At 39.2% G+C, this 21936-nt stretch overlaps 1 protein-coding gene across 2 annotated transcripts in view; it reads left to right on the forward strand.

Moving 5' to 3' along the window:
- Positions 1–4424: 4424 nt before the first annotated feature.
- The window catches only part of rbms3 (RNA binding motif, single stranded interacting protein), a 205356-nt gene continuing 187844 nt past the window's right edge, over positions 4425–21936 (forward strand). Inside the window, exon 1 of one of the 2 annotated variants that reach the window (XM_066682766.1) lies at positions 4425–4869. The gene's annotated coding sequence lies outside the window, so the exon portion shown is untranslated. Of the gene's footprint in view, positions 4870–4904; positions 5210–21936 lie in introns of those variants that run through there. The other variant, XM_066682767.1, reaches the window with a different exon arrangement.

Below are 21936 nucleotides of genomic sequence, written 5' to 3' on the forward strand. Positions count from 1 at the left end.
TGATTTGAATTTCTTTTATTATCATCATTATTCTGACAAATCTGTTTTGCTGGGGCTGAGGCACACGGTTAGGAGGCAGCGGTGTGCGAGCTTCATCTGTTCTGAGTTAGTGTCCACTCCACCCCTGCCTGAGAATATGGAGTCGTGTTGGGCGTTTGTGTTTTATAAAGGGAATATTCTGAAGGCACTCTGGGACAGGTTCTAATGAATTTGAATGAGCCGCTCTATTTATTTTCCATGTATTATTTATTTTTTTTCCCTCTCCCCACCGTAAATTGAATTGAACCCTCCGATGCGTGTATTAGTCATGAGTAATATATTGGCCTGCTCTTCTGATTATGTTTGTGTTAGCTGTTCATTATTGATTTTCTTCATTTTCTTCTTTATCCTTCTCTCCCACTCTCTTTTTGCACACTCTGACTGTATTCTCAGAGGCTGGTGTTTAAGATAGCAATAAAAGATCCATGTAATTTTGTGCTTGTGGGTAGATCCAATCCTATTAAAGCAGAACATTGAAGATGGGGGGAGTAGGTGGTTTCATAGCTTCATACAGAAAGTGACAAGACTTCCAGTACAGGGTGACTGTGACCTTTAACTCCTCTCTATTTTGCCACTCTTCCACTTAATAGACTCCACTTCACTGTGACCCACAGCCTGCTTTGACGTCCTTCTTGTTGCCTCATTACACCAACTCTGTCAGAATGTTATTTTCCACCTTTTCCCACATAGCTGAAACGCTTCACTTTCATTGGGGTGGGCCAGAGCACCTCACAGCAGAGATAACAGTTGCTGCACTGTGTGAACCTGGAACACACAGTACCCATCTCTTAAAAGACTAAAGCAACACAGATTTTGTGTTTACGGATGTATATCACGAAAAAAATAACGAAAAAGACTTTAATTGTAGAGTGTTTTTTTTGCATTACATTTGGTTGAACACAATGTCGGTTAAACAGTTTAGAGCTGAGTTCAGTTTAAACGAGGAACACACTAATACTCTAATATTTATCAGGACCTCTATATCCATTCCATACCATCAAATTTATTCATTCATTATCTGTAAGCGCTTATCCAGTTCAGGGTCGCAGTGGGTCCAGAGCCTACCTTGAATCATTGGGCTTACACCCTGGAGGGGACTCCAGTCCTTCACAGGGCAACACAGACACACACACACACACCTATGGACACTTTTGAGTCGCCAATCCACCTACCAACGTGTGTTTTTGGACTGTGGGAGGAAACCGGAGCACCCGGAGGAAACCCACGCAGACACAGGGAGAACACACCAACTCCTCACAGACAGTCACCAGGAGCGGTAATCGAACCCAAAACCTCCAGGTCCCTGGAGCAGTGTGACTGCGACACTACCTGCTGCACCACCATGCCGCACCATCCAATTGTGCTATAAGTGTTATATGTCACCAATAAAACATACTAAGCTTGATTTGGATTTAACTTCACATTTAAATGATTTCACAGCTTTGAAAGCCACTGTGGTTTTTGCCAAGGTTTATCTTTAAATATAAACTTAAATTTCATGTATATAAGTCCTTGCAAGTCCCTTCTCTCCTTGCAATGCTGGAACTACATTTTTGAGTGTTTTAATACAAGTGTCTCATCTGAAAGTATCCCATGGTGCTGACATATTTCTCACATCGGTTAAGCTCCATTTAATGGCATGCATGCAAGCGCCACTCAGTACTTGCTTTGCGGTATCTCTGTTTTCTATTGCTGACACTGAAACTGCATTTGAGTGCCCGTTTGTGGGCAGATGCAAATACAGTATCGGTGCAACAAAATGGTCTACTTCTAGGTCTCATATGAATTAGTTTCAGGATATATTAGGATTTCCTACTCCTATTTGCTTTCCTGATCATGCTTTTATCTGGAAATGTTTGCTAATAATCTCCTTTCATTCCACATCCATGAGTGTACAGGATTTGCAGGAAAGGCTGGTCCACTTCTCTGCAGGCTTTGAACTGTCATGGAGTTATTCAGTGATCATGAGTTTGGTTTGACTAGTAATTAAAGCAGTCACAGCAGCTGCAGCAATGACTCCTTTATGAGTCAAGAAACGTACCAAGAACTGAAATAATCAGCTTGTGTCAAAAAGACTCCTCACAGGACGTGTAGATCAGAAGGAGGTAAGGTTATTTGTGGAGTAATATGCTCAGAGGCTGTCAAGCCAATCATAAGGGATCCCTAGTGACTCTCTACGCGAGCACATTTGTGTTAGGGGTGTATAGTGTGTGGCTTGCACAGTCTGTGATTACCTGGCTTGAACAGAGCAATGTGGCTTGATTTGGGTTGGAAGCAGACTGGGCTGGGAATGCCTGGTTTTTAGAATAACAGGTGTTTGTGGTCATTGCCTCCTCAGAACTGGCGGCATTTCAGAGAAAATACAAAAAATACCAAAAATACAAGAATCTAAGTCTATATGCTGTTGCTACAGACGGGTTAAGTTTGTTATCCCCTTCTTATTCATTTTAAGCTCCTTGAAATTGTGTGTTTTTTGGAATTCCTCTGACATTACGTTTTAACACTTGGATACTTGGACTGGCACAAGTGAAGCATCATTCTTGATCCAGATTATGTGTATGTGTGTGTGTGTTTGTGTGTGTGTGTGTTTTACTACAGTTAGATCGGGAGGCAAAGCTGTTGGGTTGGGACTGAAGGCAGTTAGGTCATTTCACGCTGTTGCATGGGTTCTCAGGAAGTGAATCAGGGTGGATGTGAGTAAGGCTTCACACATGCACTCTTTCATGGGCGGCCAAATAGGCTCCAAGCTGTAGGGAAATTTTTGGGAAGACAATATCCCATAAGACATGGTGCACAACGTTACTCACCCACAGGAATTCCGAGTAACCACAATATTGGCAGAACTACACAGGCAGTTTGAGATGGGGTCAAAGGCAAGAGGATGAGAAACAAATAAGAAAATCCTGTGTTATTTGTCCAAGCTGGGAGCTGGTCTATTGCAACAGCTTGTAACTTCAAATAGAAGAGTCATTTTTAGATATAGGTGAAACAAAAGTGTTTGCTTGGCAGGTGGCACACTCCAATACTGGACTAATACTTTTATTTCCAGGAATGTGTATATTCTTTATAGAGAATACATTCAGCAGCTTTAAGGAGCCCTCAGTGTGGGTGAAGATGTAAAGCTGTGCACACACTTTGTATCTCTGTAGAAAAGAATGATGAATTTGAGGGTGCTGATGCAGCTGCACATGAGGTCACCATACCCATTTACAAGCATAGAGTGGAAGGGTAAAAAAATGCCATTTTGTGCTGTGGAACAGAAGAACTTTGTTCACAGGAGTGATTGTAATCTCCAGTGATAGACGCTATCCAACACTAAATCTGTGGAGACACCTGTAAAGACCAAAGCCAAGTTCTGTGGCATTTGTTAGCCTACTGTAGCCAGCAGGCTAACATAAGTTAACTGTTCAATGAGATTTCAGGCAGTCTGAGTTACTATTTATTTTTCATTCATGAGTATGAATTGCACCACAAGGGGCATTATTTCTCACACGCTCACATTTAGGGTTTTTATATCGACAGCACATTATGACCTTATTTTCTATATTTTTTTACATGCAGTTATTAGTGTGAAACATCAGCTGTGTCAGATTTACATTGATTTACACTGACAGCCATTTTGTAGTTTTGTCTGAAAACTGAGGACAATTAGAATTCCCATACAGGGCACTGTTTAAACCAGTCAACAAAAGCTGCAATGTAGCAACAGACGAATGTTTCACAATGCGTAGCAGTCTCAAAATTAGAACATTTTCCTGACAGATTTCTTTTTTAATGACTCGGATTCAACTGTTTCAATTTGGCTCAGGTTCTTTAATAGGGCACACCTCTATCTCCAACATAAGAAAAACTGCCAGTATAACTAAGATAATGGCAAATAAAAGAAGTGTGAAACGATGTTAGCCGTGTAACAATGTTAATTTAAACTTACTAGAATTGTAATGTTCTTTTTTTGTGCCTAATGTATGACTGGACAAATATTTTTTATTATTTAAACAATTAAAAAAAACATATATACCATATTTAACTTGGAATGTGTATTAAAATTTTGAGTTAATTCATAATATTTTTAACACAAATACTTTTTTTACAGGTATTAAATATTGTCATTCAAAAGTGAAAAAGGTTTAATCACAAGGTAAAACAATGCATATAAATTAAGTAAATATTATTTTTAAATGTTTATTTTATTTACTTTTTTTGTTTGTTTATATATATATATACTCAACCAGTCAATGGATTTATTTATTAAATACTCAATGGGTTTATTTTTTAATTTACAAAATATTTTTAAATAAATAAAAAATGTTTAATGCTTTTGTTGACCATATGCAACAAGTGCTGTTTTTAAATGTCGGTGGGACTGTTCCAGAAAGACGGAATGGTCAGAACTGGACTGATGGATTAATTTAACGCGCTCTATTCAGTGACTGCAGGAGTCTTCAGGGGTGATTTTCCTTCGCGGCAGTTCTCTTTTCTTGTGTAGTCTTGTGGAGTACTCTTCTTGTGCGAAGTGGTGAGAAGTAAATTGCAGCTGCAGAATCTCAGCAGTGTTTAGTAAAAGAGTAAACAATTTCAGTCAAAGCTATGGCTTTTTAGATAAGCCTTTATTTTCTGAATTATGCGTGTGATTCAAAATGCACTAAAGCTTTTTAATGTCCACCCGGAGCTTTTATTTCATTACAGTACCCCAAAAAGGACTCGCAGTTTGACAGTTCTTTTTCTAAGCACGTCCATTTGGTTTCTAACCAAAATTACCTCAGTAGGTATTTCTCACGTCAAACCCACGACCTCCGAAGACTAAAGCGGGAAACTCAGGAGCGCTTGAAGGTAGAGTATCATCCAGGGGGTTCGGAGAGTTTACTGTAGCTATGCTAGGTATCGCTATCTGACAACAGCGACAAGTGCTACTCCAACAAACCATGGCACTGTGTGTCCTCAGTTCAACAGCTTCCACACAAAGTGAAGTTCTGTATGTTCCAGTATATATTTTTTATTTCTGTATGAAGCGGAGAACGAGATGGTAGTTGTTGGTTGCTGCTGAAGAGTAACACTGCGAAGGATCGGGGATTTAGCTCTACCAGTCTAAGTGGAATTTTCCAGAAATGCAAAGGAACTAGTTTTCTACATAGAAACACTGTCCGTTAGGTCCACTGTAAGGCGCCCCACGGTAAGTTTGTTTAACTGTTAATCATGGGTAACATTAGTTATCTAAAGTTTTATTGGGTTTAATTTTGAGCTGAATTGAGCGTCTGCTTTTTAATGTCTAAAGCGGAGAGAAGCGGTAAAGTGGTTTTCATTGTTATAGCTAACACTAGCGCCAATGCTAGCTATCAAAGGACCATTTAGGCCATGGTGGTTTTTGGACATGGAATTGTTTTTTGTCTTATTTAAAATATAACATAACATGAGGCACCTACAGGGGTTGGACAATGAAACTGAAACTCCTGGTTTTAGACCACAATAATTAATTAGTATGGTGTAGAGCCTACTTTTGCGGCCAATACAGCATCAATTCGTCTTGGGAATGACATATACAAGTCCTGCACAGTGGTCAGAGTGATTTTAAGCCATTCTTCTTGCAGGATAGTGGCCAGGTCACTACGTGATGCTGGTGGAGGAAAACGTTTCCTGGCTCGCTCTTCCTAAACACCCCAAAGTGGCTCAATAATATTTAGATCTGGTGACTGTGCAGGCCATGGGAGATGTTCAACTTCTTTAACAAATCTTCAACTTCAAGATTTGTGCTTTTTGCACCATTGAAACCGACGTTTGGCATTGGCATGAGTGACCAAATGTTTGGCTATAGCAGCCCGGCCGTGTATATTGACCCTGTGGAGCTCCCAACTGAGAGTTCTGGTGGAAACAGGAGAGTTGAGGTGCACATTTAGTTCTGCCGTGATTTGGACAGCCGTGGTTTTATGTTTTTTGGATATAATCCGGGTCAGCACCCGAGCATCCCTTTCAGACAGCTTCCTCTTGCGTCCACAGTTAATCCTGTTGGATGTGTTTCGTCCTTCTTGGAGGTATGCTGACATTACCCTGGATACAGTGGCTCTTGATACATCACAAAGACTTGCTGTATTGGTCACAGATGCGCCAGCAAGACGTGCACCAACAATTTGTCCTCTTTTGAACTCTGGTACGTCACCCATAATGTTGTGTGCATTGCAATATTTTGAGCAAAACTGTGCCCTTACCCTCTGCTAACTGAACCCTCACACCCTGCTCTTACTGGTGCAATGTGCAATTAATGAAGATTGGCCACGAGGCTGGTCCAATTTAGCCATGAAACCTCCCACACTAAAATGACAGGTGTTTCTGTTTCATTGTCCAACCCCTGTACTTTATATGTATAAAGTAATTGGGTGTTTAATTTGGTGTTTTTTTTTTTTTCGAAACATTCCTCAGTGCATCTTGTAGCACTGTGTTTATTTATTTATTACATTTTTTATTTATTTTTTATGGCAGCATGCCTTGGTCCATATTTTCATTCCTACAGCTGGTCACGGTCACGTGCTACCACTCTTGCCATTGTTGTCACAATCCCTTGAACGTTTGAGTCATGTCTGTTTTACGGCTGTTCCACATTTTACAACATGATTTCAAAAATGTGGGGTGCTCTGCCAAATGCAAATGAATTCAATACGTAGTGATGTGAAAATCATTTAAACACTATATTTAATATATAGTATATATAATAATATATACTATAATAATATACTATACTATAATAATATATAATAACATAAAGGCCACTTATAGAAGGATAAAAGTTTTGTAACTGCTGTCTAGATCTCTCACACATTGACAACATTTAGCGCATAATGAAACAAAATACATGACAGAGGTGACCCGAGCTGTTGAGCAGCTAAAATCCTATATCAAGAAATATTTGAAAACATTTCACTTCCAAACCTACAGCTATTAAGATCTGGTGGAGTGTGTTCCTGCCTTGCACCCAGTGATTCCAGGTAGGCTCTGAACTGGACAAGCGGTTACAGACAATGAATTAATGAACTATAGCTATTAGTCTCCTCAGCTCCCAGGTGTTTACAGAGTGGTGCTAAAAGAAGGGGTGATGTAACACAGTGTTAAGCATACCCCTTTCACAATTTTATAAAAATGCTGCAATCACGTTTTAAAATGGGCAATTGATATGTTTTTGCTGAAGTTTCCTGTCTTGTGTTATTTATGTACATGGTCATTTCTTGAATTATTCCCTTTTATTCCCTTTTAACTGTTCATCAGCTTTAGGTGTTGGTCTATTAATCACAATGTTTAGGACGTTGTACTTTAGCGCTCAACAAGTAGACTCCTGTTTTACTTCTACTGCTTTTTTCAAATGAGATGCATGGGAGTTATACACAAACTAGTTGTTCGCCCAAATTAATCTGGTCATTTGCTTAAATATTTAAGGAGACCATGACAAGATGACCACTCCTTTTTTCTTAAAAATGCATAACTGGAAACTGGTCAGGTCAGTATCCTATAAATGTGTAGTTTATTAACAATTCCATTAATAGATTAGATTAATGGGTTAATGGCATCATCAGTACACAACTGTTCAAAAGGCACACTCAAAACTGTCATGTTTAGTACTGATGGAATATGGAATATTTGAATGAGATATTTGCCAGTTTACAAGACCATAGAGTTTTATACATACAAAGTTCAATGTCATTTGACATTGCTGTCCTTATTTGAAAATGTAAGGCTTGTTAAGCCTATAATTACTAGAGAAATTGCAACTAAGTACAACCTCAATTTAGTAAAAAAAAAAAAAGGATTCAAAACCTTAATATAGATTGTCTGGAAACTGCGAAGGGAAAAAAGCAATTCATTCTGAAATTACTTTGGCTTGAATTTTATTGACGCTGCTTGAAACACAAGAAAGAATTGTGTTTTTGTGGTGTGCTTAATTCATTTGTAATACCTCAATTCTGGCTCCAGGCCTTAGGCCAGGTAATGAGGTCAAATAATTAAATAATGATGTGAATTGAAAGAGGTATTGTCAACAAGTGAGTGTAATCACAATTTAGTACAAAAACCTGATCTTGGAAAAGACTAGTCTTTCAGGTGCAAAAATAGGCAGAGTATCGGCACTTTGGCAAAAAATGCATGTGTAAAGTATTATTCTTATATTTCTTATTTGCATATGTACTGTTTCAGTATTTATTATTTGGGATTGTAGTAGGGATGTTTGATCTGGCAGTTGTATATCATGATTGATCTTGAAGATGACCATGGTTTCTTTTCAAGTGAATTGTAGAGGATGTGACTTTTCATGTGCTACTAGTAATGTTTCCAAACTTCACATTAAATTCTGATGGAGAATAATAACTTCAATCCATGCTGTTTTCACTAACAATGGAATGATTCTCTACCAGATGGATGTGATAATTGACCAAAAATAGAATTCAATATCTGTAGAGTATGGGTAAATGGGTGTGTGATTTACAGCAGCGGTCCCCAACTTTTTTTGTGCCACGGACTGGTTTCATCTAAGACAATATTTTCACAGACCGGCCTTCATATGTTCAGGCCTACATTTGCTCAATAATTGTTAATGACGTAATCTAGTAATAAATCATCCGCAGTGGTCTTATGTCAAATGCAAACATCAACAGAAAATAAACAACCTTTGTTCATAAATTAATAATCAACAACATCTCTGTAAACGAAAATATTTATTTTAGAACAAAAATCCTTTCTAATAAAAAATAATTATAATAAAAAACTAAACTCGATTCAAGTGACAATACTGGTCATTTCTATATAAAAGGGCGAACAAGTCAATCAAATAATAATAATGTCAATTAGTGAGAGCCCTGAGCTTGTTTCTCTGCAACGAGCCGGTCCCATCTCGGAGTAATGGGAGACAGTGACTCCCGAAGTGTGTTCTGTACGTCCAGCCTGTTCTGTAGTTTCGTTTTGGTTGCAGATCACCTGTAGGAATAAACCCGTATTTTAAGTAGGAATCCTGATATTGTTTTTTAAATGCAGATTTCGTTTTCTTGGAAGTCGTAGGCTCTTCTTCTGTCTCCTCATTGGGCCTTTTCCCTTTTCCAAAGAAGCTTGCCAAAGATGTTTGTTTTTCACTCATTTTTGCTAGCTTTTGGGGTAACGGCTGGTTACGCATGTATGCGTCTGTTCATCATTCCGCACAGAAGTCACTTTTCAAAATAAAACATCAACATTTAGACTGATAATCAATTTTACAAAAAGAAAAATTCAAACATTCTGTGCGACCCGGTACCTAATGACCCACGGCCCGGTATTGGGTCACGACCCGGTGGTTGGGAACCGCTTATTTACAGTGATCCTGTAGTGATCTACTTTTTTAAGCAAACTGTAGAGATTGTGAGATTTTATTTTCCTGATACTCATCTTTCCAATGTTTACATTAAACTTTGCTGCCTAGTAATAACTTGAATGCATGATACATACACAAACCAACAGAAAGATTTTAGGGCTGTCCTGAATACCATTTTTAGGGCTTCCAAGTGTCGGCTGGGATATTCTGACCCTTACTTTAATATCCCTCTCTCCAGGCTGTGCTATGGCTCACAGCGCGGATTCGCTCCCTAGCTATACTCACTAACCTGGTAATTAGCTCGCTAACTAAGGGCACAGAGTATACACAATTTGACCCGTTTTGAGCGGAGGTGCTTTAATTTCAGGCACAAAGCTCACAAAATGAACTGTGGCCTTGCTTCGTTGTAAGTGTGTTGTTTTAGCATGTTAGGCTGTTTTATATGACTGAGATGTAGGCTTTATTTGCACAAAGACTTTTATGTTGATGAGCCTGAATATGGGTGGAATGGGGGGAGCGCTGTTTTTACTGCTGGAGCCTGAATATGGTGGAGTGTTGCCTTTATTAATAACCACATTTATCCAAAAAACTGAATATCCGAATCTCAAAATTAGAAACCAAATACATACCCAATGAACAAATATCTAAATACCAGAATACTTGGAGCCAGCCCTATTTTTCAGAAAATCAGTGCTCAGCACCTGCTTTAAAATTAATGCTGCACTGCGGATCACAGAACTTCGTGTAGGTGTTCTAATTTGAGGTGTAAAGCTGTTACTGTAGCTTTACCATGCTTCGTTTTAAGTTGCTTGCTGTAGTGTGTTAGGCTGTTCTAGGCTTTGTTCAAGAAATTTATGTTGACAGTGCTGAATTCATGTGGCGTGGTTGCCATTTTGCCACATTTATCGAATGAAAAAAAAACGAATATTCGAATCTCAAAATTATAAACGGAATTCCTACCCAACGTACGAATAGCTAAATATTTGGGGCCAGCCTTAAACGATTCCCTACCAGATGGCTCTGTTGATTGGCCAAAATATAGGGCTCAGTTTCAGCAGAGTGGCAGTTTTGGCCATGCACTGTCAGATATTTCTCTAAGCAAATTATCTGTAAACATTGAGCAATGGCCAGCGCCTCTGGGGTAATGTGACAAATCTGTTCAGCCACCTTAAAAGGAAGCAATATGAGTGTCTCCCTCAGGTTGGTACAAATCATGTGTTTCTCTAGGGGTCCCGAATCATTGATGTATCAGAGCAGCTGAATAAGTACAACTGATGTTGTAATGTTGGAACGAGATGGTTAAAATGCTTACACTCTGTCTAGCTAAGGATAAGTTGGCGTTCAAAGCTGTGGAAAAAGTGGGAATGATGTACATTTCAGATGCAAATAGTTTAAAATATTTATAATTTCATTCCTTAAATGTGTAGCAAATGCCAAAACAGAATTGCTGCTCAAAAAAAAGCATATTTATTTATTTAGCAATAAAGATTGACTTATGGTCTAGTCGCACAACCGAGAATGCCTTGTGTCCATATTGATAACTGGAAGCTATAGTGAAATTGTTTAAAAACAAAGTAGTGCATTGAAGATCACACTGGGGAGCTAATCGCCCAGAACCTGAAGAAGGCACAAGAGTCTTGAAGTCTAAATGAAGAGCAAATTGCTTGCATGAAAACAGAAACTGACACAAGAATGGTGAAGGCCTTGAAGGTCAAAAGCTGCCAGGACTTACCTGCCGTGCCCTTGGCATAGACTTAATTTTGACATAGATGGAGAATGCAAAATAGCGGAACAGGAGGATTAGAGTTTAAATACCATTGAAGTACAACATAGCTATACCAGAGTTAATGTTGAACTCTAATGACAAAAATATAAAATAGCTGTACTTAAAGCTCGAAACACTGGTATGAATTAGGTTTGACCATTGCCATAATATAGGGAGGGGCGTTTCTTGTCTTTGCTTCGTAGATGAGCATCAGGGTTTTAAATCTGATGCGAGCAGGTACTGGAAGCCAGTGAAGGAAAAACAGCAGTACGGTCACATGAGAGCACTTAGGATGATTGAGGACCATCCATGCTGCTGTGTTCCAGATGAGTTGATGGGGTCTGATGACGGGTTACTTAAAATCACAATATTATTATGTAGTTATATAACTAGATACTTGTAAAATTCCACAAAATATTTTTTAGACCCCCCCCCCCAAATGAGTGTTTCCCATTTCAGCTTGCAATATCACTATGCAGAAAAAGCTGTGATCGCTTCAGTTGGAAACAGCAGAGCGAGCTAATGGCAGCACAAATTGAGCTCAACCTGCCTCGGTGGAAGCTAATAACGGAGTCTCCATCACGACAGGGGTCCAGACTCAAGGTGATTGAAAGAGTCCTTGAACAGGAAGCAGCCATTACAAGAGTTTTGAAAGCTGATAGGAAAGCAAGACACCTTGTGATAACATGACAAGATTTTGATGTTTTGGAATCAGTGGAGAAGGCCTTTAGTCCTCACAAAGATTTCACAGATGCGCTGCTGTTTATAGATTGTGCGGTTATGTATTTCTTTAAACTTGTCTCAGCGCAGCCGCAAAACAAACCCCCTGTAGGCGGGACTGTGACTCCATTCGCTGCAGCACTGAATGATGGCCAGCTAACTCTGGCTGCTGATTGGCTTAATTAAAGTGAAAACCAATGAGAAGTGCATCCAATGTTTAGGAGCTGATGAGTATCTGCCCCTCGCTCCAGCTAAGAGAGAGCTGCGTTTCTCAAACAAATCGTAATCTTAACAGCCTCACCTCAAAAATACGGGTAAAACTTGTCGCGTCTGGGTCCAAAACACAACACGGCATTTAATGTCCAAATGCGGGACTTTTGGCGATTCTAATCATGTCCCCTCACGCTCCAGCTCTGAATCTGACTCGCGGGAATGTGTATTTGTGCTGAACAGTCAGAAGTAAGTAATAAAAGAAGTATGTCCGCTATGGTGGCCAGCAGAATTAAAAAAAATAATTGAAAATTGTTATTTAAATTTTAACCTAGCTTTTAATGATAATTTTGAAAACAGTATCTTCATTCAAAATTTGTGATTTAAATGGTGCAAATAAATGAGGCCATAGGCTACTATGAATATGGATATTCTCAACAGTACAAATTCCTAAATGGGAGAAGATCAATTCAAATTCATGGATCAAATCATAGATTGTGATTGCATGCAGCAAAGATTGTGATATGAATTTTTTGGGAAGATTGCACACCCCTTATATGTTGCATGGTTTTATCATAAGACTATGACTGTTAACTTGTTTTGTAAGTGGTGTGTGGAATTCATTGTAAGGTTTTATTCAGTTTTGAAGTTTTCTCAGCTTGGCAGTAAATCCAAGCTTTGCCCCTGTCCTCTGAGCTGTTTATCTCTACTGAAAGCTTTGACATGTCTTTGTATGCTTTTTGAAGTTGGTCCGGTGTTAAAATAATAAATAAACATATACATGATTTATAGTTTGTAACAATGGTTTGACAATGAGTGCCTTGCTTAGAATTTGAGCATGTAATTAGTACAGTGATTAGGACATAATTAAACGAGATGGAAGACTTCCAATTCGAGACATTATTTTTTAATGTTGATTTAACAAAAGCATTTTGCATTATACACGGCTGTCAAATAATGTAACAGAGTCCAGTATAGAAGGCAGGGTTTATGAATCTAAGAAATGAATGCTAGTAATTCACTGCATAGAAACTGTAATAGCATTATTATTATTTTTTCACCCTGACTTCTGGTGCTCCATTCTGACCTTGGATGATGCAGGAGATGGGAATTAATAAGGAAGTTTGTTGCCCTTAACTTCCTTCCACTGGTTCACCGTCCTGTCTGGCACGCTGCACAAATCATGTCAGTTTGTTCTGTAAATAGCTTCCCTCTGTGGCTTTGCTAATTTGTCTGGTGTCACTGGCCTCAAATTGTTTGTTTCTCTTCCTTACATGAAGCTGGGTCTTAACATCAGGCATTGTAGCTGTTATTGATGTTGTAGGAAACAGACCATCCTGAATGGAAATTTAGCCACAGGAACAGGAATTCTTATAAAAACATGGCACATTGCCTAATGCATGGGATGTGATGATGCGTTAATTGTGACCCTGTAGAGAATGACAAGAGAGAATGTGCTGCTTGGTTTTACTGTTATTCCATGTTCATAATAATTCATTATAATTACAATATCATGACATGCTCTGAGGACATTTCTTTTATTAAAATGAATTAGTGCAGAATGGGGAGTAAAACTGCTTAGTCACGTTAGAGGCACCTCCAAACTTCTGAAGTCACTGAATGACCTTATGTGAAACAGGAGGAGACCCCTCCAGCAGACTCTAAGACAGGTGATCAGTCAGCCCCATGCTGCTGCCTGTGCCCTGGCAGAGCATGGAGAGAAACACTGACACACTGGAGGACACACATGCACGTGAGGGCCTTGCCTCTCCTTAATTCATCACACAAAGCAAGAGCTTTCCTAATTTATCATGTGTGTTATTTTCCTGCACAGCACTTAAATCTCTGGCACCAGCAGGGGGAAGAGGGGCAGCTGAACAGCTTAACCAGTGAAAAATGAGCTCACCACAGCTCATTTCATCACCAGTCTGGAGTTTCAGCTGAATGCAAGGGAGGCAGCTTCAATTTGCCTTCAGTGTGAGAATTCTCATAGCACATAAAACAGGTGATTTAAGTGTATGTAGGTTGGTTAATGACACTACTTTAAAACAACTTAGCATTTGCTTCCTGTGGACCACAGTACACACAGGTAGACCATCTCTTCTGGGAAGATTGGAGGTGATCAGACAATAACTGAGGCTGTGACTGCATTGCACTGGATTGCATCAGAATCTTCGATAGTCTTGTCATTTGCCCTTCATATTAATTTTCAATTTTCTAAAAGTGCACTCATTCATACATTATCAGCGTTCTTTTCAATCAGGCCTAAAGTGGTCAATTTATTTATGTTATATATGTCTTTCCTGATAAAATCTTGCCATAGCACATCAGCTTCAATGAACTGCCAACAGGCAGCTGGCAAATTTATTCATGTTTTTGAATTTTTCTGTCAAACATGTCAGGAAAATGTGTTAAGGACACAAGGGAATGATTTCCCACTGAACTTGTTGGCTCAGCCTATTGCTTACAATCGCTTAACCAATCCAGTGAAAAGCAAGCTTGTATGTCCAGATATTCAAATGGAACTTTTTAAAATGAAACTCAGTTTTGAGAAAGCTGATATGGTTTTTTTTAGTCAGGCTGTTGCTTATGAAGTACATACCACTTGCCTCAGTTATTTCATAACTCTATTTAGGCTAATAATTCTTTGTTGTTGTTGTTTTTATTAATTCAGAGCACCCATAGAACCTGCTTATAATTCACACATTCACTCGTATACTCACACGCTATAGATAAGTACTATCTCACTCAGGTACTGTTAGCCTGCCAAGTCTCCACAATTTGGCACCAGGGACTTACGTTTCCACCACTGTCGACCTTGTTTCATTCCAGTTCATGCGCCTAATATTGACGTGTTTGGTGCTTTTCCACCAACAAACCAGTTCGTTTGAAAGGTTCGTTCCCAGCTGGAACCAAAGAAAGTAGGTTTTGTAGCATGAACTGTGATGACATCCATGGGCATGTCCAAATAAAGATCAAGAAAGAGACAAAAGAGTTACAGTGCAGTGGAGCAGATTTCAGCTTTCTGATTTGAAAACAGAGAAGAAAATTGAATGGAAATAAAAACCATGTTTTTGTTTTTCTTTTCTGGGGCTGTGGTCAGTGTGACTAGAGGCATGTTCATTATGATCTGAACCTGCTGTAAACAGTGGATAAACCATGACACGTTCCACTCTAGTGCTGTCGTGATTAAAACTGTTTCCCATCAAAACTTGTGCAAACTTGTGCAGGTTCTAAGAATGCTGAATGCAAACAATTCAAGAACCAGAGTTTATTTGGTCAAAAAGGGCTCTGTTAGATAGATTGTGTGGATCCTAGAGCTGGGCGATATGGCCAAAAATGTTATCAATGGCGTTATGAAATAACTTAAATTTGGGAGAAGGACCATGCCCAGACTCCTCTTCACCATTACGCACCCTATAAAAACCACTCTTCTCTCCTCACCTTCTCGTGACGAAATTTGCACCCCACCTCCACCCCTACTCCTTCTCTTTCACCAATGAATTTGCCAGGCAAGGGGGGTCTGGCTTCACTCTCCACTAGCCGAAACAACCCAGAACTCCAGCCCAAGTCCTTCTGAGTTCCCCTTCCTTGCCCTGCTTACATCAGGCGTGGTCCTCACTTCACAAACGATAAGTTTTTCTATGTTGATTGATCTCAATATTTATCACATTATTTAATGTTTTTCAAACTGTGACAAAAGACATATATATATGCACATAGTATGCACATTACTCAAATTCACAAGGAAAGATTTCACTGGAACATTAACATTTTCAAATAATGATATCTAGATCTTGTTTCATGGAAACATTCAAGAAGCTGAACAAGTAAAAAGACAGATTAAGAAAAGTTAAAAATATGTAATACCTAAATAAACACCCCCAAGAGCTGTACTGTAAACATATTGCATTTAACCAATTAGTAGGCTTAGAACAGTGCTTGTAACAGTGGGAAAGCTAGAACGATTTCAGTTTTGCTTATTCATTGTCAGTAAGCGCTTATCCAGGTCAGGGTTGTGGTGGGTCTGGAGCCTACCCAGAATCACTGGACACAAGGTGAGAACAGTTCCACACTTGGGAGTGTTTATTTATTGGCCGTGTTTACTTAAGAGAAGAAGCCTCATCTATGGTGTCAGGTCCAATTCAAATTTCACGAGTGGAGAAAATAATTTAGTGAGGAAAAACCACGTCAGGCAATGAACAGTGCCCTCACAAACAGGAAAACATTTCCCGGGAGGAAAATACACTTTGAGTGAAGAAAAACCCACCTTGTGTGAGGACAGTTAAAACAGTGTGCCAAACTCTGCTTTCGGATCCTATAAAGCTTACTCAGTAAAAAGCACCCACTCACAATGTATTCATTAATAGCCCTTAAACATATTAAAAGAACATTAGATATGAGACCAGAAAAATTTTACCTGGAATCAAAATATGCTTTCATTTGCAAACTTTTATTTTTATAATGTGCCACAGAGATTATTGTATTTTGGCAGTGAGTCAGACAAGATGGGTCTTCTTTCAACCTTCATTAAAGCGCCTGTTCAAATATAATGCTGAAATCATCAGCCTCCGATTCACAGTCAGAGTCTGGTTTATTAAGTTACTTTTTACCAGCTCTGGGCTTGAGGTCAGTAACGAGAGCACAACAAATAACAATGACAGCTAATTACAGCTATGAAAGCGGCTTGTATATTACTGTTAGTGTAACAGAGGAGGATCTGAGAGTTAGTCAACATTAATATTAGCTGTGTTCGGGTTGTGAGAAAGCACTCTAAATATGCCAGCAAGTTAATGTTAGTCTCTGGCTGTGTTCCAGACTGCATACTGCTGCACTGAATAGTATGAAAATATATATACCACCCTTAACAGTGCTAATATATATCTAATATTTTGGGTATGAGGTGGGCTTTGACTCAGTAAATATGTCCCCACCAATATCAAACTACTCCTGTGCCCTTGCACTTGCCTTTGCTAATTTTTGCACAGATTGAAAAGTGAGCACAGTTTCATTAGTAGGCCAATTTTGTGTATTTTTGAACATTGATGTTAACATTGTATCTGGTGTTATAACGTTAAGCTACTGATTTGGAATTAGAAGTTGATGTTACTTAAATACATTTGAAAATTGTAAACTGCATGTGTGTTCTATTACCATTTTCTGGGGGGCAATATGGTACAGGTGGGGTGCAGAAATTCCCCTTCGTCCGAGGTGGGGAATGATTAAAAAAAAGTCTGAGAACCACTGATTTATGGTAATAGCATGAGTATACGCGCCTGATAGTGTGCAGCTGGCTGTTCCATCCAGGAGTAGAAATGAAGGTTTATTGAGCTCTATTACCCAAAGCTTATCATTTCTATTGAGCAAAAGTTAATATATATATATATATATAATTATTATTAATTTTTTTTTTATTTATCATCCAGCCCTAGTGATGCCCCTCTTCACAACCATCAAACTGTAAATTTGAAATTTTCTCATGTTGAACATTTGTAATATTAACAGCATTTAGGGTACGTACAATGTCTTGTTTAAAGCGTCATACTAAAATACTATCAGGGATCCTGTCCTGCTTTTTTCAGAATACCTTCTTAGAATAATCTATCATATGAGTTCTTAAAGAGGGCTTATTATGAGAGAATTACTTTTACAGTGCATTTGCACATTAATTTTGGTGATTGGTATTAACCAATACAATCCAGTCTGTTTTATCTGGACTGTCCAAGTCAGAAAACATGAGATAAACTGAGACATTTTAATTTGCTCTGCTTCTGACATCGCGTGTAGATATTTAACAATAGTGCCACTTCCTCATCTAAGCAACTCCAGTAACCATGCTGATCATGCGTTTATGTGAGAGTGCAATGAAAAAAATTAAAGTGTGTAAAACAGACACAAAGACACAAACACCAAAAACCTTAACAGATAATAAAGAGAACTAAAGACAAATGGTTAAAGCATCTGCTCACTGGCTTCTTGCTGCTGTGCTCTCAGTTTGCAGTTCTGTGGTACTTCATTTTTGTGGTGTTTTGAAGCATGTCACACATGATTCTTTAAGACATCAGGAAACTCTGTTAACTTCTGGAAGTGGGAGTATAATGTCCCCTTTAAGCACAGCTTTCCTCTTACACTGAATCTAAAGTTGGTATCCTTGTTCCAGTTGTTGATTAAGTTCTCTAATAGCACAGAAATGGCTTAATACCTCTCTTTGCCAATTCAAAGTACAGTCAGTAAGGCAGTACTTTGCATTTAGCACAGTCCTCCTTCATTTACATGCCCTACAACACTTTATGAGCAGCAGCAGAAACAAATGCTGCATTTGGCTGTATGTAGATGAATCTCATAATTGTTTCAGTAATCTCATAATCTTAGTCTTTTAACATCAGGGTGAGGGTGTTCACCCTGATTTAGACCATTGTGTAAATCAGTACTTGAGCAAGAGTCACATTTAATTGCAGAATATATCATTTTACCATGGTCTCTACCAAAGAGGTATCTCACAAGATCTAATGGAGCATACATGCTGTCATGCTTGAAATTCGTTTTATAAACACTGATCAGCCGTAACATTTCTACTGCCTCCTTGTTTGTGCCCTCACTTTCCAATGACTGCATATGGGTGCTTTGTAGTCATACTGTAAAAGACTGTAGTCCATCTGTTGCTCCGCTCTGTGTTGTTTGATGATCAGGACCCCCCACAGGACCAACAAAGAGCAGGTATTAGTTGGTTAGTGTATACTTTAAGGTTGGTGACACTGAGGGGTTTGAAAACTCCAGCAGCACTGCTGTCTCTGATCCAATCTTACAACGCAACACAAGTTAAACACCACCACATCACTGTCACTGCAGCACTGAGAAAGATCCACAGCCAAATAATGCCTGCTCTTTGGTGATGCTGTGGGGGTTCTGACCATTCATGAACAACATAAATAGGGGCTAATAAAGTATGCAGAGTCACTACAGAATTCTCCTGTATGGTCAGTGAAGCTGAATGAGAGTAGAAACAAGGAGGTGGTAGAAATGTTATGGCTGATCTGTGTATATATCTTGTACTATAGGAACAGTGCTGATTTTTTTTCTTTCATCTACAGTGTTTTTTAACTAAATATGTAGGCATTGCTTGTTTTCTATGCTTTTTTAAATGTATTTATTGCATATCCATAGGGAAGACTCAGTTCAAATATACTGTTTTCACTGGGTCTGTCTGACTACTACATACAGTTGTGGCGTTGGTATGAATTATTGTACAGCAAAGTTATGTTTTGCCTAGAGCGGCAAAATGGCACGTGCTGGCCCTGGTAATATGATGAGAAGCTTAGATAATGCGTGGGAACTGTTTGGTGGGAAGACTAGCATTGAGAAGGAAACCTTGGAGAATATATCTCTGTTAAATCTTGTTCCAACAAAAGATGCCTTGCTTCCAGTAAAAATCCAGCAGCTTCAATAAGAAAATAACTGTTCTGCCTTTCTTTTAACAAAGCTGTAAAAAAAACTTTACTTTGTTTGGGGCACATTCTGCATGAGCTCCTCCTGTCAGAGATGCTTGGATGGGTTGGTGACGACCAGTTCAGTGGTGATGAACTGTGCCCAGCAGGGCCAGCAGTGCTGCTGTCCAAGTGCAGCGTGGGTGAGATGGCAGGTGTGGGCTATGTGAAAGCGAGGCCAGGTTATGAGCCTGGCTGAAGCTGAGCCAGCCCACTGCACACAGCAGGAGCCCCAAGTGCAGCACAGCGTGATTCATGGCAGCTACTCACAGTTCAGTCATTTTCAGGTTGTTCCGGGGTGTTTTAATTAAACACCTTCAAAAATCAACCACACTAATATGAGCCTAGCCCTGAAATTCCTCAAAACACAAAGTTGGGAAAGTGGCATGACTGGGCTGTTACTGCAGAAGCCTCGGGCTGAAGCCAGCCCTCTCGTTGCTTGATGAATGAGCTACTTCACGAGAGGACATTTCGGGGCTTTCTCATGCTCTCCTCCAGCTAGCTGCCAGCGTCGTTTCCCCCCTGTTTGAAGTCTGATTTATGCATCTGCTCTCCTCTCTTTCCTGTGTGCATTACCCAGTGAAATAATAAGAGGAGTGTAACCACACTCTTAATGTAGGAGGTCTGTTTGCAGTGCAGAAGCCCAAGGTCCCACTAAACCGAATATGCTCTTAAATCGTCCCTTAGCTAATCTCCTCTGACAGGGTTAAATTCTGTGCTAATCATGAAGTGATTTAATTCCTAGAGCTAAACTAGCATGTAAACGGGGGCTATGTTGCCTGTATGCCTCGATAGAGCTGTTTTAGCCCTGTTCCGGCAGAGGCTCCTCAGATATTCATTGTGCTTGACATTCCTGACATGCTCCTAAATCTTTTCCTCCTTCCCTTTAACTCTTCATCTTTCTCCTGTCACTCTGTCTCGTCTCTGCCATTCTATCTCCCCATGACTCTTCCTCACTCCTCAGATAACCACTTTTGTGCCTTCAGGCTAACAGCATGCCTTGTTTTATATCACTCCTACTACTGCTAAGTTCACACCTTATATTTCTAAAGCAAAAAAAAAAAAGACTTGTGTTCTTGTGCCTGTCTATGTTTATATATATAATGCTTTTTTTTAATATAAAAAGTAAATCTATTCTTTAAAAGTAGCATGGTATTATGCCAAAGATAAAAGGCTCTTTTTTACTACAACAAACAAAATCACATGTCAGTGGCAGTAGACAAAGTTACATCTAAGTAGAAAAATTATTCCTTATTTTGCATTACCAAGAAACACATTTTCAGTGGCAAAGTTGGCAGCCTGGCAACCCCACAGAGCAAGCTCTTTGCTGCAGCAAAAAGCCTGAAAGAGTTTGAGTTCTGTTTTTTTGTAATTCAACCATCTGCCATTCTGTCAAGTTCTTTCTGATTAGATCAGACCACTGGCTGTGATTATGGGATGTAGCAATACTACTGATCCAGCCCCTTCCCTATAGCAGGCTTTTTTTTTACATCTATCATGTTAAACATTGATATGTATACCCATAATAACAAAGTGATTATGGAAACCTGCATCCCAATTTTTTCGCTTAATTCTAGTGCTGGTGCGATATCAGCACAAATCAATATCACGATTCATTTCATTTTACACGATTTACCATGATTACGATTAATGAACGATTATTTTGTTTTTGTATTTTTGACCCTCATTGTTCAGTGACAAGGCTTGTACCGTATGGTGGTGCAGCATGTAGTGTTGCAGTCACACAGCTCCAGGGACCTGGAGGTTGTGGGCTCGAATCCCGCTCCGACTGACTGTCTGTGAGGAGTTTGGTGTGTTCTCCCTGTGTCCGCGTGGGTTTCCTCCCACAGTCCAAAAAAAAAAAACCACGTTGGTAGGTGGATTGGCGACTCCTAAAGTGTCTGTAGATGTGAGTGTGTGAATGTGTGTATTGCTCTGTGAAGGACTGGCGCCGAATGAATCCAGGTAGGCTCTGGACCCTGAACTGGATAAGCGCTTACAGATAATGAATAAATATTTTTTCTAATATGGCTGGGAGCTTGTTTCTCTCTTGTTTGTTGAGCACTGTTTTTATTTGATGTGTGATTGTGCTTTGGTCGCTGAAACAGTTTTTTCAGCTTTTACATTTGACTTCTTTTTGTTCAGTGTCATCTGTGTAATTACAGTCAACACACAGCATGTCCAAACCAGAGATGCTGTGTTTTTTTTGGTCCTAGCTGCTCAAGTCACTTGGTCGGCCTCGGTGTTTCGGTTGCTTCCATGTTGCAGATAGGGGCAGAATCACATGACAACAGCCTGATAGATTTTAAAACAGTGCATGAACACACAGTAAAAAATATATTTAAAAAATAAATAAAAATGATATAATCAATATAGGTAAGATGTCCATTTCGATTAATTTT

The sequence above is a fragment of the Hoplias malabaricus genome, chromosome 10 (assembly GCF_029633855.1).
Source record: "Hoplias malabaricus isolate fHopMal1 chromosome 10, fHopMal1.hap1, whole genome shotgun sequence".
In the NCBI taxonomy this organism is placed as follows: Eukaryota; Metazoa; Chordata; class Actinopteri; order Characiformes; family Erythrinidae; genus Hoplias; species Hoplias malabaricus.